The sequence below is a fragment of the Pelodiscus sinensis genome, chromosome 4, assembly GCF_052426305.1.
Source record: "Pelodiscus sinensis isolate ZL-2025 chromosome 4, ASM5242630v1, whole genome shotgun sequence".
Lineage (NCBI taxonomy): Eukaryota > Metazoa > Chordata > Testudines > Trionychidae > Pelodiscus > Pelodiscus sinensis.
The window spans coordinates 90,602,806-90,625,157 of NC_143055.1; positions in this window are offsets into that span (position 1 = coordinate 90,602,806).

Here is a 22,352-nt window from a genome sequence, read left to right on the forward strand (position 1 = left end):
AGCTATGGGGCAGAGCAGCTGGGGTGCTGCCAGGTTGGTCCCGCAGCGCCGCCCCTCACCTGAGCGGCGCTGCGGGACTAACCTCTCAGCACCCCAGCTGCTCTGCCCAGGGCTTCCCCAAGTCCACTGCTGATCAGTTTCAGCAGTGGCAGCAGCAGACTTGAGGAAGCAGCACGGAGCAGCTCCAATTGTCCATCTGGTCGGAGCACTTTCGGGTTCCAGTTGGTGCCGGACTATTGGGAGTGCCAGACCACTAGAATGCCGGACAATTAGAGTTTTACTGTACTAGGTTCTGTGCACAGAACAAAATAACAGTCCCTGCACCAAAGAGCTTGCAATCCAAGAAAAAAGTTAAAAAGAGACAACATATGGAGACAGACAGATGAGGAAGTGCAAGGAAACAATGATACACTACAGGTCAGTAAACTGTTTTAAAAAAATACAGGTTGGACTTCCCTAGCCTGGCAACCTTGGGACTTAAGCAGAGTTTTCTGGACTGGGAAAGTCACACTTCTGAGACTTCCCTCCTGGTCTGCCAGCTCTGGCTGCACCGCTACCACCAGCTTGCCTGGCAGGCTCCACTGATACAGGTGCACTGGCAGGTTTTCTACCCACTGGCCCTTTCAGCTGCCTAACCTTCCCCACCTCCCTTGCAGGGGCTCTGCTCCAGCTGTCAGCCCCCTGGCTGGATCACACTCATGGCCATTGACCCTGTGGGGTGCCTTCTGGGTTTGAATTCAAGCCACCAGCTGCAGCTTCCTGTCCCCAGCAGGACTCTACTCCAGATTGACAGTTAGAGATCTTTGTCCATGTTGGAGCTCCGCTCCAGGCTGCTGGCCTTGGATCCCTGCCCCCAGTGGGGCTGTGCTCTAGGCTGCCGAGCTCCCTGCAGGTTGCTGGCCTTCCAGACCAACTGCACCCAGCTGCTGGCAACCTCTCCGGCTGGGGCTCTCAGGTCTAGCAACATCTGTGGTCCTGTTAGACCACAGATGTTTCCAGACCAGAGAGTCCTGGACGAGAGAGTTTCAACTGTCATACCTATCACTGGGCAAAATTATACTCTTCACTGCTGAATTACAAACTAAGGACTCAGTTGTGGTTTAACCACTTGCCCCAAGTAAAAGGCAGAATGTAGCATGTTTCCCTAGTAACAGAGCAGAACCCAAGGTGGACGCCTGACTCTTCTCACATCAGTAGGTGTTTTGCAATTGACTTCAGTGGAGCTATGATGTCTCTCAGGATTGTGAAACTTGAGCAAACAGTCTGGTTCCTGCTTTCTCCATTTTGGGGGCAGAGAATACACTCATGTCATTGTTATAAACAGATGTAGGTTATTCCTTGTTCTACACAGCTCTGTTATGACAGTTGAACTGCTAGAGGTAGGTGGGGAAACACAATTCACTCACTGCACATCTTCGCTGCACATTCCCCTTCTACATTAGCTGAGGAGTAGTGGTCCTTCAGATATTTCTGTCTCCACTGTGATGTTCCCTGTAATGTGCATAACTTACCAAAGATAATAAAGGGGTTCCTTGCTCTATTGTGAAGATTCCTAAGGTGGCTCACAGTTGAGCCATTAAGGCTCAAGCCAGTGAATTTCTAAGTACTCAGAAACCCCTCTGAAGCAATGTAAAAGAGCTGAGTTTTTTTTCAGGAAAATTACAAAACAGTTGTATAGTATGCTTTACATTTTCAAAAAAATCTTAATACTCAAATTAATGTATTAATCCTCCTAACCCATTCCCCTCAAGTGAGACTGCTATATAATCATTATAACCATTTTATATGTGAGGAATTGGTGATACAAACGACACAGGACAGACTCGCTCAAGGACAGGAATACTTACGGGATCTCAGCTGCTACTCCATTTGATCTGTAACTGAGGGCATGTCTACACTACAATGTTATTTCGAAATATCTTATTTTGAAATAACGCGTCTACACCCAGAATGCATTTCAAAATAGCTTTTTGCTATTTCAAAATAGTGTGTCCACACTGAGTGGACTCTGAATCTCATTTAAGGCTGGCTGGAACCAGTTCCAGCAGGGCACCAGGTCAGGACTTACTGTGTGAGGCTGCTACCTGAGGCTAACTGAGGTCTGTGCTTAAAGGGATCCCCCCCAGACAGCCAGTTCTCAGGTTTCCCTACTTGCTTTTCTGTCTTGATGAGGGACAGAAAAACATTTTGTCTCTGTGTGCTCTGGTTGCCCCTGGAATACCACAACACTCTGCAACATGGAGCCAGAGCTGTCCCTGGGCACTCTGGTGCTTCTCTTGGATGCGTTGCTGTGAGCCTGGCTGCACTTTCTTCAGGCTGCCATCTGGGAGGTCCATCAGGGGATTGTCAGTATCCAGGAGACCCTGTGGGAGAGTTTCCACCCTGAGGAACACTAAGAGCCTCCCTGGTCTGCCCCAATGGGGGCTTGTGCCTCATTCCTCCCTCCCATGCACAAGAAGCACCAGAGTGCCCAGAGGCAGATCCGGCTCCATGCTGCAAAGTGCTGTGGAGTCCTGAGTGAGGGCAACCAGAGCATGCAGAGAACAAAATGCTTTGCTGTCCCTCAGCGAGGTAGGCAAACAAGTAGGGAAACCTCAGAACTGGCTGTCCGGGGGGGATCCCTTTAAGCACAGGCCTCAGATAGCCTCAGGCAGCAGCCACACAAGGTAACTCCTGACCTGATGCCCTGCAAGAACCGGTTCTGGCCAGCCTTAAATGCAATTCAGCATTCAATCAGTGTGGATGCACTATTTCAAAATAGCAAAATGCTATTTCGAATTGCATTTTGTGTCTAGACGTATAATTTCGAAATAAGATATTTTGAAATAACACTGTAGTGTAGACATACCCATACACTCATTCCCTACTGCCTGGGATAGAAGTGGCCTGTCACATTCCTATTACCACCAGGGTGGAACCAGCTGCTAACCTTCCATGAGCAGCCACAGTCTCATCAGGGATGTAGAATCAGGGGATATGACACAACTTTGCCTCCAACTATGCAGATTTTTTCTGAAATAATGTCCCTCTAGCAGGGCACTCCTGCAGCTAGAAAGCAAAATCAGTCTCTGGGTTACAACCAAGCTTCTCTCTCATCACAAGAAACAGGACTTTGCACTGCTCCATGGCCAGCCATGAACTAAGCTAGGCTTCCTCTTTTACTTCTCTTATTAATGTCTGACATTTGCTGCATATGTAGCAGGGCCAGACCAATGGGCCCACCAGCTCTGTTTTACTGTCTCATTGCCCGTTTGGGGCCTACCACAAAAAGCCTTTGATATTTCCAAGGGAACAATGTTTCTCTCCTCAAGTTTCTCCTAACACAGTTTTTAAAAAATGCTTCTTTTTTGTTTATGTACCAGTATCATGTCTCTGCAATAATACTTTTATATCAGTATAAGTCTATTGATGTTAGTAGTTACTCCTCATTTACACGTGTGTAAATGAGAAAAATCACATCCAGTTCCTAGAGAAAAGAACTCTGAGAAAAGAAGAGTGCTAATGAGATGAGGTCTTTTGCAAAATCAGAAGAATATTTTGACTGAGATACATGAAAAATAAAATTAGATGATGCACTGATGTTATTCCATACTACTGTACTAAGATTACTGGTATTTGGTGAAATAGTATTATACTAAAAATAATGTATTTGGTGCAGTATTGGTCGACTTGACTCCACACGTGTGATATATCACACATTAAGGCACAATGATATTTGTATAGGACTATTCTCTGACAGGTATGTAGAAGTCACTTGTTCAATATTTTAGGATTTTTACCCTTTTAGATATAACAAAGTATAATTTTAACTATTGGCCATTATTGTTCATCTGCTTTGTGTGTGGTGTAAGTAGCTCTTTGTCTAAAGAGCATTGCTGCTCAGACTGATCTTGAAATGACCTAATTAAGGCTGTGATCTTTCTATAACTTGTACTTTGCTTAATCATATTGCAGTTTTAGGATTTTCCCTTATAATACTGATACATATCCTATCAGTTACCATTTTCTCTTTGTTACTTTGTAGATTTGCAGGAGTGTATCTTTTTTAATTAAAGGATTGAAAACAAATTACAAAAGTTCAGAAAAGTAGTCTAACAGACAATTTAGACAAATTACCATTTTCTATTCTGCTTTTAACAACATTGAAATAGATAAAGCATATTAAAAATCAATGTAAAAAGAATTTCATTTTGCCATAAAATGATTCAAAATATTTGTCTCACCATTCTTCAGCATGGAGAGCATTGTAATGCAAAGTAACTTGTATATTTCTATTCCTAAATAATCCATAAAGCATTTAACTTAAACAGCGCAAAAAATTAATAAAGATTATTTAGGGAGAATAGGATAGTAAACACATTTCCAAAGAATGTCTATGAATCCAAAAATCTTGTTCACAGATAACCTTCAAATATATTGATTAAAGAAATCCCAACGTATCAATGCAATTCCCTCAAAATAATGACTAGTCTTCAATTTTGCCCAGTACACTTCATATGTCAGAGCACAGAATTCTAAAATGGGTATTGCTAACTTAAAGGGCATTTCCCAGTAGATTACAATAATACTAAATTAGGTCAAATATTTGTTTCTGTTTTCCCTATCTTAAGATTTTTATATTAAATGCATAGTATACATAAGTTATACTTATTTAGTAGTATACAGGAACTTCTGAATATACAAAACCTTTTTTTCCTTGATTATTTTTAAGAAATTTTCAAAAAATAGAAACATTACTAGGACACAGACAAGCATGAAGGTTTGAAATATCTTCACATTCCATATAGTATCAGCATTCTTCCTTGTGGCTAATGGCTTATACAAAATGTTTATTTTTTCCAGGATGACACGTTATTTTATTTTAATCTCCAGTTCAGAGCACTGAAGCATTTTTCTTTAAGTGTGAGATTAGTTCCCTATTTTTATGTTTAGCACGTACTTCAGTGGATTGTTGAACCCAGGGATTAATAATTACACTGAAAGGAACAATAAGTAGTTCAGAGCCTGATAGCACTCTATTTAGGTGCCATCCTGATTTGATGGAAGTCAGTAGCTAAACTCAATGGGAGTCAATGGAATTTTGCTACTGACATCAGTGGAGTAAGGATTTCAAGACAGGCCTTTCCACTAAAGTTCTCAAAGCTGCCTAAGGAGTTCAAATCTCTTAAGCAGCTTTGGAAAACTCAGCATTACTGTGTGAAAAAAAAAGACTATACAGAATTACAATAAAAATTACAAGGTGTAGCTACCATCTAAAAGGTTCATAAAAATTCCACTTCTAATAAGCTTTTAAACAAAAAATAGGTAATTTAGTAGATATAGCTATTTCTAAAAAATAATAAATATATTGACATTTAGAGGTATTAAAGCATAACTTTGTTGTTGTTGTTGAATTAGGGATACTTTTTCATTCATATCATGCTTTTGCCAGAGTAGTAGATTGCATCACGTTACATCTGACAACAGGAAAAGCAGATTCATCATTTAAGCAAAGCTGGATATTGATAGGATACTAAACAACAGTGTGCCATATCCTTCTCATGATTGGTATTCTTGTATACATGGGACTACAGCCATCAATCTGAAAATTCCAGATAGTGTGAAGATTCCAGAAAGAACATCTTATCATATATACAAGTGGGTGCTTTGTTTCATGCTGATGGACTAAACGAGGACATCTGAAATTCAGCTATTGCCTGCCATAGCAAGAGAACTGGCTTTCTTCCCATACGCTATGTATATCATGTAAACTGAATAAAATGTTAATTTAGTTGTTATTATATTGGTGCAAACTGCCCAATATTGCAGGAATGGGGACACATGTAGTATACGGTTTTTTTTTCCTGACATCTTGTCTTGAAGGGTTGTTGTGGCCTTGTTGATCCTGGTATTTTGGAAGGACATGATAGGTGAGGTTATATCTTTTATTAGACCAACTTCTGTTGGTGAAAGAGACACACTTTTGAACTATGCAGAACTCTTCTTCATGAGTATAAGAGGGTTGTTGGCCGTTCTCTCTCTCTCTTTCTCTCTCTCTCTCGGTCTCACCCCCTCCGGGGTATTCCCGCAAGGGGTTGCGAGACCCAGGCCTGCCAGGAACAGTATGCTCATGCTCTGGTCTGGCTGGTGGGGCTCCTGCTGAAACTCACCAGCCCTCGGACTTAACGCAGGGACAGTATGCTCATGCTCTGCCCTGGGCTACTTCCTACCACCACGAGCCTAGTTTGTGGTCACTGGGCACTCGCTCGCCATTCCACCTAACTCCACCTAACTTGCCACTCCTTCCTGGCTCCCCCCCTTAGTGTCCTGTCTCCTCCCTTTGAATTGGACCCTATCTCCCGGCTCAGATGTTCTTAAATACATCCCCTGGTTATAATACTTAGCTTGTTTTTCTTGAGCTGTGTGTAAGTTTATTCGGGTGAACTCCCCCAGGTTGTTCAACCGTTCCTGTAAATTTAGGATATATTGCATGGTCCCTTGTACCTGGGCAGTGTGTTCCGCCCAAGATTCTTTAATAATATCTAGGTTCCCCCGGGGTTGTCTCCCGTACAAAAGTTCAAATGGCGAAAATCCTGTCGAGGTTTGGGGAACCTCGCGTATTGCAAAAAGTAGTGCAGGCAAAGCCCTAGCCCACTCCTTGGGATCCTCATCTACACATTTCTTCAACATCCCTATAGGGTTCTATTGAATCTTTCTACCAACCTGTCAGTCTGCGGGTGGTAGACAGAGGTCCTTATTGTCTTAATTTTTAGTAACCAACATAGTTCTGTTTTTAACGTGGAAGTTACATTAGTCCCCGATCAGTGAGTATTTCCACTCTCGAGAAAATTTTTAACAATTCCGCTGCTATAGCGGGTGCTGTCAAATTCCGTGAGGGAATGGCCTCAGGGTATCTTGTTGCGTAATCTAACACAACTGGGATATACTGATACCCAGTTCTTGTCTTTTCCAGCAGACCCACTAAGTCTAAATCGATCCAATCAAATGGTACTTCAATTATTGGCAAGGCCCTCGACACCCCTCGGGGGTTAAAACTTTGGCATTCAGGGCAGGAGTTACAAAAATCTTGCACTGCTCAATATACCCCAGCCAGTAAAACTGCTGCAGTATTCGTTGGGCCATCTTTTCATACCCCAAGTGGACCGCCCAGGGGCTAGCATGTGTGAGATCTAGGAGACGCTTCTGGTACTGCCGGGGGACTAACAACTGCTGCACCATCCCTCCGCCCTCCATCCCTTCCACGACCCAATACAGCCTGTCCCAGTGTACCTCAAAATGGGGTCCAGTCGCCAGTGGTCAGTCGGTTACTTCCCGTTTGTCTCAGCTTGTGGCGTTTTCCCATGGATCCTCTCTTTGTTCTCTCAGAAAGTCCCCATTCCATTAATCGAGTTGCAGCATCTCTGGAGGGTTGCCCTGCCAGTCCCATTCCTCGGAGCTCCTTTGGGTGTCATGGCTAGGTTCCGGACCAGTGTCCTGCCACTCCTCTTCGTCATCTCCCTTCCCTAGAAGGGCTTCCTTTCTTTCTTTCCTCCCTCGGCTCCCCCATTCTGTGAGCACCCTGTGGAGTCCCTTCCAATGAAGAGGGCTGGGTAGGCTAACCCTGGTATGATGGTCATATAGCACCACACACCCCCTTGATCCTTCTTTAATCTCTACCCACATCATTGCATATGGCTTCACATCCCCATGTACACACTGTACGAAGACGGGGTGACCTCTATCTCTACTGTACATAAAATTTTCCCCCTTCATTGCTTCCATCACCTTAGAATCATAGAATACTAGGACTGGAAGGGACCTCAAGAGGTCATCGAGTCCAGTCCCCAGTACCTTGTCTCCCATCAGCACTTGCCTGAAAGTGCACTCCATGTATGGGAACTCTTTCTTGAAGTGTCATTCCTGACCACATTGGAAACAGGCCCTTTCTGGGGCAAGTAAATACTCCTGATAGTGAGTCCCTACGGGGCAATGTCTCTCGGGCTGGTGCTGAACATACGGGTGCTAAGTGCCTTAGCTCCGTTTGCCCTGGGCCTCGAGCTGGCCCCACCTCATTGTTTGCTCTCAGAGTGTGGTTAACGTCCCATCTCCGGTTTCGGTGGGCGGTGTCCCGGATAGGCTTCCTGTTGCACTCCACGGATTCGGCCATTGTGTAATCCTCCATCAGGTTGATGACTTCTTGCAGTGTGATGGGATGATTAAGTTGTACCCATCTCTGATCCCCTCCAGGCAGTATGTTAAGAAACTTTTCCAAAATCACCATCTCGGCCACCTGGGGCCCGGTTCTTTGGTCTGGCTCTAGCCATCGCCAGCCAGATTCTCTTAGTCTTTGGGCATCCATCTTGGGCCTTGATCCAGGGGAGTAGCGCTCCTGCTGGAACCTCTGACGAAATGTCTCCCGAGTTACCCACATCTGATCTAGGATAGCCTCCTTTACTTTCTAATGATGTAAGCCTCCCTGGGGTTTTACCCCGGTAGGCTAATTGTGCCGTCCCACTCAAGTAGGGGGCCAAGAGGGTGGCCCAATGTCTCTCCGGCCACCGGGCTGCTGTCACTACCCATTCCAACGTTGTTAAGAAGGCCTCTGGGTCATCAGAGGGGCCCATCTTCATAAGCCAAATAGGCAACTGCACTGGGAACTCCTGTTCAGCAACCTCGGAGCCCAGGAGCACCACCCATCCCAGATCCTGGGCCCCCTGTTGATGGACCCACCTTTCCTGCTGTGTCTGGAACTGTTCAGCCAAGTCTTTCACCTGTTGCCTCTGTTTTTCTTGGTGCTGTGCCTTGAGTTGCTGGATCAAAACCATCTGTTGCTGCTGTTGCTGTCTGGGGTTTTCAGCAAGCCATTCAAATATTTTGGCTGGTTCCATTGTGCTGCCACCCTCCCAACTTTCTCTCCCTGAAGGGAAGACAGGTGAAGAACAGCGGAACGAGAAGGGGGGAAAAGAAGAGAAAACAACAACAAAAAGAAAAATCCAGCATCCCCAGCTAACTGGGACTGTCCGATCCAGTATGGCCATAGGCTCCTTATTCGTGTTTACACCCTCTCAACAGGGTCCTGGGGTCTGCCCACATTCTCCACCAGTATAAGAGGGGTCATCGGCCATTCTCTCTCTCTCTCTCTCTCTCTCTCATCCCCTCTGGGGTATTCCCACAGGGTGGTAGGGGGACCTGAGCCCGCCCTCTCTCACGGGTCCTAGCCCAGGGCCCTAAGGACCAGTATGCTCACGCTCTGATCCAGCTGGTGGGGCTCCTGCCGAAACTCACCAGCCCTCGGGCTAAATACAGGACACCCTGCCCTTGGCTACTTCCTACCCCCAAGAGCCTGGTTCATGGTTGCTCACCACTCCACCTTCCCTTCCCAGTTCTCCTCCTTGGCATCCTGTCTCCTCTCTTTGAATTCCCACGCCGGGGCGTTTCCATCTCTCACCCCTCCCTCTGACCTCACAATGCTCCTCCGTCACCCTTTAGCCCCGCCCCTTGCTTCTGCCACATGGTCATTCCCCCTACCCCACCCCATGGGGGCTAGGCATCCTTCTGCTCCCCTGCTGCTGTTGTGGCTCAGCTGTGCCACAGTGCGAGAACAAGTGCACAGCTGGGGGCTTTGCAGCCACCTCTCTGGACAACATGGGGATCAGAGTGGCCGAAGTGTGGGTCGCACTTGTGCCACTGAAGCGGGGTGGAGTCGCTCCGTCACAATGAGCGAAGGACTCTTAGTAGCTTAGAAACTTGCTTTTTTAATCAGCAGAAGTTTGTCCACTAGGCTATATTACACCACCCACTTTGTCTCATTTTGTCTTGAACACAGTTTTAAAGATAATTTTAACAGGGTTTGGCCTAAATTTATACTGACCAGCTGAACAATGTTAAAACTGTTTGACCCAGAAACATTTTTGTTCATGTTTAAAATCACTTCCAGAAACACTTTTATTTTAAAAGTATAATTGTGGCCGTCAGTCATTTCTGTCTCACTCCACAGAATAGTAAGCTAGAAATTCTAGTAACATTAATCATATCAATACATTTTATGGAAGAATACGCTATTCAGAATGCAGTTCACAGTATTCTGTTTTTAGGAGAACTTACACTGATGTACATTCTTTCTTTCCTTGTTTTTATCGTAAAATTTTGGGAAAAATTGATTGCAAAAGCAAACAAACAGCACTATATCTTAATTGTAAGTTTTAATGGTGCTTTGTTTCATAGGCTTTCTCTCTGGGTATGTCTACATTTCATTCCTCTTCCGAGAAAGGAATGCAAATGCAGACACCCAAAATTGCAAATGAAACATGGATTTGAATTTCCCTCGCTTCATTTGCATAATTGCATTATGGTGCTATTGTGGATAGCACTATTCTTAGAAAAAAACGGGGTTATTCTGAGATAAAACCCTTCCTTCAAAATAACCCGTACTCTTAGTTGTTTTCTCTAAATAGCGCTATTCTGCTATAGTTCCATAACACAATTATGCAAATGAAGCACGGGAAATTCAAATCCGCACTTCATTTGCAACTTCGGGTGTCTGCGTTTGCATTCCTCTCTTGGAAAAAGAATGAAATGTAAATATACCCTTTGAGACTACAAATAGAATGAAGTTCAATTAAGCATCAGATTGACAAAAGTATTCTGCTTTGTTCTTGCTTGTAAACTTATTCAAAGAAGATGAAGAAATCAGGTATGGATTGCCATATTAACTGCTGGAAACTCAATTTTTTTCCTCTGTATTTTGACTCTTCTACTGCAAAGGTTGAAAAATCCTTATATATATTGGGTTTTTTAGTGTTTTGGGTTTTTTCTTTACACAGCCAAGTACAATGCTAAGAATTTTTATGTGGGGACAAGAAAAAAAAGATATGCCAGGCCACTGGATTGTTAAATATCTAAAGACCAAAAATAAATTTGTTTCCTTTGTCCATTTCTCTCATTTACATTAGGCTAAATGATAGTAGTGTCATGTTTTCTGAGTACTAATTCTCATCCATTTGGCTCAGAACCAGAGTCTTAGGCCATCATCTAAATCAGAATTTATACACCATCTTGTATGACAAAGTTGTATGGATTGATCAAGAGTATTTAAAACAATTGATGAGAAGAAGCAGTTCTAAAAAAGAAGCATGAGGAAGTTAAAAAGAATGTATTGGCAACGCTGGAAATGATCCATTCAACCATAATTAAATTGCATCAATGGATTGTTAGCTCAGGATTAAAAGGGAAAACAAAAAGCTTAAATAAAAAAAGAAAGCTAACTCCTCACAACTAGCGACGAGGAGTCCTGTGGCACCTTATAGACTAACTGAAGTGTAGGAGCATAAGCTTTCGTGGGCAAAGACCCACTTCGTCAGATGCATCTGACGAAGTGGGTCTTTGCCCACGAAAGCTTATGCTCCTACACTTCAGTTAGTCTATAAGGTGCCACAGGACTCCTCGTCGCTTTTGCAGATTCAGACTAACACGGCTACCCCTCTGATATTCCTCACAACTAGACATGCAGCTAAGGTGGCAGAATATTTGTTCCGGTCTTCATATTTAATGCACAAAGGTGCATTCACACTAGACACACAGTAATTTGGTAAATCTAAAACATGCAAATATTTCAGAACAAATAGAAAAATTACTGACAGCTGGGCCAGCAAAGCTTAATGGTTGGACAACATGCTGTCTGGGCTTAGACCATCTATATATTTATATCTATTGATGAGGAAGTCCAGCTGACAAGTGTTGTCATATTTCCTAATGCCTTCAATGAGCTATGTAGTCTTTATAGATATCATTATTTTTCATGACTACACCACATTGGGCTATGCTCAAGGAAGGTTTTGGGAACTATATTATTGAACATACGATGTCATTTCTGTAATTTTGTCTCATTTAATATGTTGTCAAGGAAATGTATCTTCTTAGAATATCTTTCAATATGTTTGGAGACATTCCTCATCACAGCCTAAATTGCCATTTTTATCCAAAGCCATATAAAATGTTTTGATGCCCTTTGAATCTAGTTTAAAATACCTAAAGCCTGAGTGTCCAACAGTGATGCCAGTGGGGAGTGGATGGGGGGCTGTCAAAGGTGGCAGCTACCCTGGGTGCCTGGTGATTAAAAAGGGACCTGGGCTCCCAGCTGCTGCTGTCACTACTTTGGCAGCAGCTGGAGTCTTGGGCCCTTTAATTTGCTATTAAAGCCCCTGGCAGCACACACCCTGCACCCTAGCACTAATGCTGAAGGACTGGCTGAGGGAGGTTAGTCCCAACCCCACCCCTTCCACCTGAGGCTCCACCCATTTTGGGGGAAGAGAGAGTGGTTGGAGCTGGTTCGCTAGGGCCCAGTGAAGTCTCTCATCATCTTTTTTCTCCATCTCTCTTGCATCTCAGATAAGCATTTTTACCCATGCAAAATAAATACAGAATAGATAGCAAATGTTCTCCCTTCAACACTTGCTTTCTGTCTCTCATACACACACACGTGCATGTAACATGCTGTGTCCCATCTAAGAATATGTCTGCACCAGAGCAGGAAGATAAAATTCCAGCTTGAGAAGACATACACATGCTAGCTATGATCTAGCTGTAACACATTAAAAATATAAGTATTACCATGGCAGCAAGGGCTAGATTCCCAACATATACCAATGGCCTTAGACAGTAATGTACTTGGGGCAGCTAACCACATAGTTCTTTAAAGACTGTAGCTATGTATTCAAGCTGTCTAGTGTCCCCTCCTCACCCCTTGTTTCACTTTGGAATCACTTCTATTTAAAATGTTCTTCAAAAATTCATAGCAGTACTAATGACAAGTATGCAGTTGTGTTCCAATCCATCACAACCAAAGATGGTGGCTCAGAAAAACATGCTGAAATCTTATGGATAGGTTATGTTGCTACTGTAGCTGCCTGAAGCCCACTATAAACAGTAGAAGCTAGGAGTTGCTATTTCTAGAAAACAGCCATATAAAATCCAGCTGATTCCTGAATAGCGATAATGTTCTGTGGAAATAAAGATGCAACACCATTTTCTGTGTATATAAAATGAATGAAAGACAGAAATACAGAAACAGTGGAGAGTTGTCAATGAAGTTTTAATTACTATGCTCATAAAAGAAGCAATATGACTCAGGGGCAGATGGAGATGAATTGTTGAAATATATATGGCATGCATACTGCAATTATATCTGGTCAACTGGCAGCGTGAGGATTTGAATATTCAGCAAAATGCAATAGTACTTGATGACTGTTGCTAATAGCTGCAGTTTTGAATGACACTGAGCTCTCCCTAGCTGGGCTTATGGCTTGTGAAGCAACTACTACATCATTATCTGAGTGTAATTTTTAAATAATAACAAATAACTACTAAATTTTGTCACCTTCTCTACTTTTAAAGATTTATTTTGTTACTAATGTGCCAAATTTAAAATTCAGACAATTACTAATTTAATTTCAGGTATAGACAAAGGTGAATTTTATATTTTAGGTACTAGATATTTTAAAGTTTAGTTGACAGATTTCAACAGCGTACACCTTTTTGTTGTGAATATATTGTGTTATATTTGTATGTAGTCATATAGTGTTTCTTTTAAAAAAAGCATGGAGAGGGGGACCTATCATCTCCTACTTGCCCTCAATATACATACATATATGTGGAACAATTTGATGCAAATTACAATTTGATTACAACTCATAGTAGACCTAAATTTAAATCTGTCTTCTTGATACATCCAAATAATAAGAAGATAAAGAATCTAAATTTATGACAGCAAATCCTTCTCTGATCATAGTATCCAGTAAAATGATCAGAGGACCTATGAAATACAACCAGTAAGAGAGAGATACATGCATCTGGTACATATAAATCAAGTTATAAATATTAGTCCTTATATATCTTTATATTAAATGCATATTGTACATATGCTTCAGGGAGAGAATAATTTCTTGATAAAGAATAATATTTCGCAAACATAGAATCAGATGTTGAACTGCTTTAAGTTGGCTTTCCCATTGGCTTCTCTAAGGACTCATTTACACCAACTGGGTTTCTGGCCAATATATTCTTTTCTGCTTAATCTATGTATGGAATGCTCTCCTGTGGCCCTTTAGACCACTGCAGAGTCCTGTTAAAGTTGGGATTGGTCCTGCCTAGAGCAGGGGGCTGGACTTGATGACCTTCTGAGGCCTTTTCCGGCTCTAAAATTCTATAAAAGTGCAGCTGATGGCAGGGTTAGGGTATGTAACCATAAAACTCTCCAAAACTCAACACTTTTTTGTTGTTAAATATAATTATGTATTAAAATAATAAATTTTCATTCCAGTAGTTCTTGAAATTCAGTTAAGGTCCAATACTGAGAAAATACAACATTCACATGTAGACAGGGCCTCAGATGAGACCAGCTGCAAAGTGGTTAACTCTGTCCCAAAGACTTAGGTATTTCTAAGAACAGCTGTCTATGAAAACTGACTGTAAGCACACGCACACCCCTTTAGAAATGTATATTTCATATTCGTCCTTTAAATTAATCATAAATGTGAAATGCACTCAGGGTTATGAGGCTTCCTTAGCCAAATTCAACCCTCTGCAATTTGCTAACTTCAACAACCTTTTGTGTGACATCAGAGGTCTGATACTTTCTTATGATTTACTTCTTGATGATATCAGTGATGAATAATAGTTGAATGCTAGACCTCTGACAACAGCCTGCACTGAGACAATATTGGAGGCAGTGGCATAGAATCTAAATTGAAAAAAGGTCTATAGGGCTGTGAGATGTGTTTTGTTTTGTTTTTAAAAGTCAGCAAATCAGAGCTGCATTTTACATTAGACATTAAAAAAATAGTCTTCCAATAGAGGAGATGCAGTGGCAGCAGCTGTGGTAACTGGAACAAAGCCAAAGTATCCACGTATCAAACCCTTTAAAGACCTGTCTACAAGATGCAGAATCCAACCATTACTTAACAGGAGATGCATCTTAATTGAACATTGGACCTCTGCCATCATAATTATGTCAAAAGCTAAATTAGACAGTAGGCTTATGAAGAAATAATATAAGACAAATGAGAAATGTGCTTCACCAGTAGTAATTAATTCAGGTAGAGGGGAACACAAGGCAATACACTTGCTGACTAGCAAGCATTATGTGGATATTTTGCAGCTTGTGGCACCAAGGGCTAAATATCGTTTTATAAAATGGCAATATTACGTGGATGTTTTTTGCACATCAGAAAATCATCAAGCAGTTTGGCACAGTCCAGCATGATGGGCAGTCTCCAGTGAAAAGATCCAGAACTGCAATAGCAGGAGTGTTGCAAGTTAGGGTTTAAATGGTTTGGAAAAGCTGTTTGGAAAATTTTGCTACTAATGCAGAGGTAGGCCAATACTGGCTGCTATATTTACCTGTGTCTCTGCAGATACAAATGATTGCAATGCCCATTGGCCACAGATCACCATTCCCTGTTCACACCACTTCCCACAGCCCCCATTGGCTAGGAATTGTGATCCATGGCCAACAGGGCCTGCAATCACCTGTACCTATGCAGATAAATACGGTGGCCCACCAGGGATTAATAGTGGCAAATTTTTGCCATTTTATTGCCTACCCTTTTACTAATGTCTCATTTTAAGCTCCAAATTTTCCCTAAAAATCAAATCAAACCAAACCAAAACTTCATATATTGACTTTTATTAAGCAAGTAATTTTCCAGATAAAAATTATAGATATAAAGATAAATAATGAATGCTCAATAAAACAAATAATACCATAATACATTTGTAATAACGTGACATTTCTGTTTTCAAATCGAATCTCAGAGTCATTCAAATTCCAAAATACAAGAATCCATCTTCTGCCTCTTTTTTCTGGCCTACAATTGCTTCCTTGGCAATCTCCTTTTTTTTAAGAGGAATAAGGGATCTTTCGGAAAAGGCTTTATTTTCCAAAAGATCCCCGTCTAGACTGCTGCTTTTTTCTGGAAAAGCCCCGAGCCGGAAAAAAGCGGCAGCCATGTTTATGCAAATGAAGTGGAGGGGTTTAAATCCCCGCTTCATTTGCAATTGCGATGTGTCTAATTTGCATCCCTTTTACGGAAAAAGGATGCAGTCTAGACACAGCCAAAGTGTATCTGAATCAGTTTATATATCCGTGTTTCTGACCCATGTACACATCCCTACCACCTATAGGAATGGAATGATTTACATTTTTGATTACTGAGCAGATAAATAAAGCAGCATATCACTTTATGATAAATTCTCTAGGGTTAGGAGGTAGCGAACAAAGGAGAATAGAGGGGAATTTGTGCTCCTACCAAATGCTAGTGTTTATTATGTAGCCAACACATATTTGGGTAAATTTAATTTTAACCATGATGTTAAAAAAACACTGAAACCAATTGCAATCAGAAAAACTCATGTTCTCCCAGACACCATGCATGACTCCTAGATGCCAGAGCAATTATACAAATGCTTGTAACAATGTACTAATATTTCAAGTTCATTTTGAGATAAACATGATTCTTTTCTGTCCACTCATTAAAATATATTGATGTTAAAAACTTACAGTATAACAGCCTATGCTGAGCTTACACTAATAGCTAATACAAAATAGTTCATAATTTAAAACAAGCTAAATTTGGAAAAAATAGAGTACTGGCTATGTAATATCTATTACTATTTCTGTGTGTGTGTGTTCTAGAAAATAATAAGCCATTCAAATGTTACACAAGTTAGATAAGACATCATTCAATTTTATTAAGGGTCAAATATTGCATAGTTGTGAGTGCTGAAGTCAATAGTAATGAAAATGAGTCCTTGACGTCTCCATCCTAAACCTATCTCTGGGTATGTCTACACTACCCTCCTAGTTCGAACTAGGAGGGTAATGTATGCATACCGCACTTGCTAATGAAGCCCGGGATTTGAATTTCCCGGGCTTCATTAGCATAAGCGGGGAGCCGCCATTTTTAAATCCCCGCTGCTTCGAACCCCGTGTAGCGCGGCTACACGGGGCTCGAACTAGGTAGTTCGGACTAGGGTGCCTATTCCGAACTACCGGTACACCTCGTTTCACGAGGAGTACCGGTAGTTCGGAATAGGACCCTAGTCCGAACTACCTAGTTCGAGCCCCGTGTAGCCGCGCTACACGGGGTTCGAAGCAGCGGGGATTTAAAAATGGCGGCTCCCCGCTTATGCTAATGAAGCCCGGGAAATTCAAATCCCGGGCTTCATTAGCAAGTGCGGTATGCATACATTACCCCGCTAGTTCGAACTAGCGGGGTAGTGTAGACATACCCTCTGTTTTATGAATGCATCATTTTTCATTATTTGTTTTGTTGCAGTGACTCCTAGTTCCTGTCACAGATCAAAACTGCTTATACTGGGCATTGTACAAACACAAAACAAAAGCTTGTTCTGTGCCTCTAAGAGCTTCCAATATAAATAAGGTTTACTATGTTAGAGAAGAGGCCATTTTGTGCATTCTGCATTCTAGAATACAACCTCCAAATGGAGGATGATCTTTGTATCTGCGGCCTCGCCCCAGCACCCTTCAGAATAATCACAGGGACTCCACATAGATACCCCTTCAATAAAAACAATCGCGTAACACAGAATTTGTGGCAAGTATAGCAAAGAATATACACTGAAGAAAGATTCAGTGATGGAAGAATCTATCATAAATATAGAAAGGAAACTGAGGTAAACTTTTGCAACTATTGCAAACTATTGACAAATAATCAAGTACATAGCAATATCTGGATATCTGGGCTGCCAAAAAGAGTCAAATTAGAATTTCCAGGGTGTCCAACATGTCTGTGTTTTGAAAAGCTAGTTTTCATTATATTCTCTTTTTCCCCTCATGGCAATTGATAGTTATTTTCAAAACTTAACTCTGATTCACCAAACTCTTATTTACTTTTTTGCCACGTGTAATCAGGTTTGTCCATTCTTCAGCATATTAATTGATAGATGCTTTTAAAGGAGGTTTCTTACCAATTTACCATATAGGATAAATTCAAGATCAGTGACTCACTATCACCATAGAGGCAGTTAAATGGTAATGGCACAGTAAGGTTGAAATTCACTAATGTGATGATGGTGCCACAGACTTTTTTATTTCTTTTACACTTTTTTATAGAACATTCTGACAACTCTAAGATCCCTATCAGAGAAGCAGCAGATTTTAGTGGGCATTTGCCAGCATGGAGTCTATGTTCCAATTAAATCTTTTGTCAAACGACTGAAAAAATAACATTTTGATCAACTGCATGTTAAACATGCATATTGGATAATTGTGCTTATGCATTATCAAGTGCTTCATAATGTTTCTTTAGTACTATAAAAGCAGGGATGGCTCTAGGCACCAGCAAATCAGGCAGGTGCTTGGGGCGGCAGTTTGCCAGGGGTGGCATTTCAGGTAAGCAGCTGGTGCTGCCCCGGCAACATCTAGCCCCGCCCCGCCGATTTAAAGGGCCACGGCCGGGAAACACCAGGAAACACCGCGGCTGCGCGCAGCCAGCTGGCAGCACCAATGCGCCCCGGAGCCTATTGGTTGCCCCTGTCTTCTCTCCTGCTCCTCCCCTCCCCCATCAATGCCTAGCCCTGCCTCACCCTGCTGATTTTAAGGGCCACGGCCCAATGCACCCTGGAGCCTTCTGGCCACCCCCAGCTTCTCTCCCCTGTCTCCTCACCTGCTCCTCCCCGCCCCTGGCAACGACCTGCCCCGCCAATTTAAAGGGCCACGAGAGACACCGCGGCTGCGCAGGGAGCACTGGCACTATGTGAGCCTGGCCCCGGAGCCTGCTGGCTGCCCCTGTCTCATAGTCCTGAGTCCTGCTCCTCCCCGGCAGCTGCTACCTCCTCCGAGAGCCTCTCCACTCCAAGCCATCAACCACCCCTCCACCTACATCATATGGAAATCCGAGGTAAGATGCCCCCTTTCCACCTAGGGTTGCCATGTGTCCAGTATTTTCACTTCCTGATTGGTAAAAAAATCAGAAAATACCGGACACCTGGCAGACCTACAAACACTCAGCCCGCTGGCCCAGCCCCCGGCCTCTCCCCCAGGCCCGAGCCCCCGACAGCTTCAGCCCCATGGACCCTTTTAAGTCTGTTCCTAGTATATTTCTCTTGTTCATGTTTGTAGTAAAAGTAGAACCAAACAAGGATCCAGCACACATATACACACACAGAGAATATTAACTATTCTACACTCTTCAAAGAACCAGACATGCTGTTTCATAGATATTTCTTTAAAGAATTAAACTTTGTTGATCTAGGTAAACTTTTGTGTTTGATGTCTCTAAGGCAAGCTTCATTCCATATATAGTTGTATTGGGCACATACAACTCTCCATTCCCTCTAACACCTCATTAACTTGAATATCTAATGGCTGCTAAAATGATGGACACACAAAAATAAAGTGCACATGCACACCCACTGATCTCAGTTTATCTGATAACATAGATGTGTTAGAGCCACATAAGGAGCCACTGCATTCCAAAACAAATCTAGTTTAACAATACAACTATTTATGAATGTAGTTTAGATGTCTTGTGTGCTATAGTTATAATTGATTGATAAGTATGTTTAAACAGAATGGTATTGTTAGCTGATTATAATTGGTTTGAAGATTGATTAAGTATAGCCATAAACTACTTGAGTTTTAGATGTGGCTCACGTTCTCCCTTCTATATTTGGTACTTAGTTAAGGAAATATAAACTATGGCTGTGTCTAGACTGGCCAGTTTTTCCGGAAAATCAGCCACTTTTCTGGAAAAACTTGCCAACTGTCTACACTGGCCGCTTGAATTTCTGCAAAAGCACTGACAATCTCATGTAAGATTGTCAGTGTTCTTGCAAAAATACTGTGTTGTTCCTGTTCAGGCAAAAGTCCTTTTGCGCAAAACTTTTGCGCAAAAAAGCCAGTGTAGACAGCTCAGATTTGTTTTCCGCAAAAAAGCGCGTCTAGATTGACACGGACGCTTTTCTGGAAAAAGTGCTTTTGCGGAAAAGCGTCTGTGCCAATCTAGATGCTTTGTTCCAAAAATGCTTTTAACGGAAAATTTTTCCGTTAAAAGCATTTCCGGAAAATCGTGCCAGTCTAGACGTAGCCTATTTGTGTTAATAGTTTGTCATGCATTCAAATCACAATTAAAAAGTAGCCTATTTCTGAAAGAACAATAAACTAGGGATTTAAGGTACATTTCCCACTCTTGAAAAAGAGCTTTGTGTGAGCTGGAAATCTTGTCTCTGTCACCAAAACATAACAAAAAAAATTGCGAAGTGCAAATGGTAAAAGCCAACAAAAAGGGGGGGGGGGGGGACAGCCAAAAAATGTTTTGGGGGAGGCAGCAAAAAACCTAGAGATGGCTCTGTATAAAAGCTACCTAAAACCACTATAAACATGTTCACAAACCATTGTGTATTTCTGTTTAACAGTAATTTAAATAGATTATGTGTGTCTGACTAGCACCCATAGTTAAATGGTTACACAAGCCATTATATTGCTAATCTTTTGCTAGATGATGTATTTACAATGACAATCACTGGAGTTTTGATTTATCATCCTTGCTTCCTGTATGGAATAATGCTGAGCACCATAGAAAAAGGAATGAAAAAGGTCAATGCCAGAGAAGTGCCATTCAGGGCATTTTAATCAAAGAAAGAAAGGAAGCCTAAAGTATTAGCCATATTGGAAGTCGCCCCTGAAACTGAAGGAGAGAGCAGTTTCCATGACAAGAATTTACAGAGAACATGATGAAGCTCTTCAATTAAGACTCAAAAGAAAAGGAAAATTTGGCATCAATAAAACAGTAAAAACAAAAATAAACCAATAGCAAACATAAAAAGCCAACAACTGCTAAAGAGACTTTTCATACATATTGCAGAACCCTGTAAAATTATCTTCAGGACAAGTGGAACTCAAAAATAAAATAGCAAGTCCTAACATACATGGTTCCGGTTCAAATTAAAAATTCGGGAAAGATTTTAAAATCATCCTTCATGGAACAAGGTAACCTGTATAGCAATGACTAGTATGATGTTCATGTTTTATGTATGCAGCTAACTAAGTATTTATTGCATTAAAGCATCAGACACAAAATTGGGTATATTTTGCATGTCTTTCTTTCAGAACCATGAAACAGATTTCTTAGATGTAAGATACAGTCAGAGGTCTAAGTTACCAAACTGGAGGTACTACGAGGACTTCAGAACTATTCTTCCCCTTTGCTAAGGAAACTAACTGGGATGGAGAAATAAGAGAAAAAAACACCCTGAAGATTTCTTAGATGCAGTCTTTGGTGATTTATAGTAATGGCTTTTATTTAAAAGCACAGTGTCAAAGTTAATTTCATAATTTGTATGTAATGCTATTTATAAACAACCTAAAAAGCTTTTTCCTCTTCTCTGTGGCCCATCACCCTAAGCCTATATTTTTATGCATACAAAGATTTGGCAGTCTAGGATTACAGAAAGATTTTTGTCTGTCAACATGCACACACATGCAAAGGACAGGATTCAGAGTTGAAGGTGCTCCAGACGTCACAGGAATTGTGAAACTAGGTCAAGAATTCATTCTGTCTCCATCTCATATCTACTGAGTAAATGGGAGCTGCTGATCTAAAACTTTAGATCTGGCTGGGGAGAATTCCTTTAGCTCAGGAACAATACTTACATGGCTGTAGTTTGTTATAATTGAGTGACATAACTTTAGCCAACATAAGCTGTAGTCAAGTGTATTGGAGACAGTCTCAGAGAAACTTGGAAGCTGGGGGCCTGACTGGCGATGGTTTTGGTTTGGGACTGCAGCCTCCTCGTACTGTCCAAGATCAGTACTCCTGCATGCTAGGATCCTCCCTTACCCAAACCCCCATATCCACTTCACTTCGGTAACCCACTGCCAGTTGTTACCTAACCCCTTGCCTCAGGGGCAAACAGCAGTCTAAAATGGCTACATATAATTAGCAACAGGTGTGGACCTGCTGCCTTTTCCTGTCCTGCAGCCTTGGTACACTCAGGCTTTGCCTCAGGCCCTGCAGCCTGAGGCTCCATCTAAACTACGATCCTCTTCTGCAAGAGGAAATGCAAATGGGTGCTCATTTGCATATGTGGCACTCCCATTTGCATTTCCTCTTCCTTTCCCTTTTCTGCAAGAGGTTTTTGCACAAAAAATACCGTGTAGATGTTGCCTTTTTTGCACAATAAAACCCTTTTGCACAAGAGTCATTCTTCGTTTTTTGAGGAAGAATGGCTCTTGTGCAAAAGGAGTTTTTTTGCACAAAAAGGTGCTGTCTACACAGCGCTGTTTTGTGCAAAAAACACTTGCGCAAAAGGGAAAGAAAGAGGAAATGCAAACGAGAGTGCGACATATTCAAATG